Below are 1,183 nucleotides of genomic sequence, written 5' to 3' on the forward strand. Positions count from 1 at the left end.
TCCATCAAGGCAAAGGGTGGCTACTTTATCTAAAATATTTATAGAATAACCAAGATAGTTTTGATTTGTTCAACACTTTTTTGGTCACTGCATAATTCCACGTGTGTTATTTCATAGTTTTGATGTCTTTAGCATTATTTTTAAAATGTGAAAAAAATGGCTTGTATTCAAATATCTGCTTTTAAACTTTGCTTCTTTGACAAAAGGCTTGGCCAGAAGTCATGTGGATATGAATGGGACTAACTTGTATGTGAGCAATGAGCATGTGTGTCTATTTGTGTCCTCCATATTCCCAGATATTGTTTTCCTTCTCTCTCTTAAACAAACCCTCTGCCTGCACCTGTGAGCACAGTCAGCACAGAGCTCCACCTGTGAGCACAGTCAGCACAGAGCTCCACCTGTGAGCACAGTCAGCACAGAGCTCCAGGGCATTTGTTCCTGCTATTGTACTGTCCTCCCAGGAAGCTGTGCCAAGAAGCACTCTGTTTTTCCTCCTGTTCCTCTGCCCAGACCCTGAAGCACAAACACTTCACATGTTCAACTGACACTGAAGCACAAACACTTCACATGTTCAACTGACACTGAAGCACAAACACTTCACATGTTCAACTGACTGAAGCACAAACACTTCACATGTTCAACTGACTGAAGCACAAACACTTCACATGTTCAACTGACCCTGAAGCACAAACACTTCACATGTTCAACTGACTGAAGCACAAACACTTCACATGTTCAACTGACACTCTGTTGGGCAAATCAGTTTGAATTGAACATTGAACGTGTAAACAACAACAGTGCCTCAGTCTCTGTAAGTTTAGAGTTTATTTTACACTTTTAGTTTTGAACAGCGGCCCTAGAGCCGTCAGAGCTACACTAGGAATGAACAAACTCCATTCAATAGTCTTGTCAATTGAAAAATCAACACTGATAAATTTGCTCATCTACAGCTGATCAATGGGCCTATTTCACAACAGCCAATTTGTGTCTAAAAGGCAGGGTAAACACAGGCGCACCCAAAACATTAACGAGGGCTCCAGCACTAGAACACCTAAATGGGTTGGAAGTTGGGAAACCCTGTTTCGGGTGTACCTGTTTACCCTGCATTTTAGACACAAAATGGCTGCTCTGAAAAAGGCCTATAACAATACAATAGAACTAGATTACACCTCCACCTTGCACA

Source organism: Poromitra crassiceps (assembly GCF_964638095.1).
Source record: "Poromitra crassiceps genome assembly, chromosome: 16".
Classification (NCBI taxonomy): Eukaryota; Metazoa; Chordata; class Actinopteri; order Beryciformes; family Melamphaidae; genus Poromitra; species Poromitra crassiceps.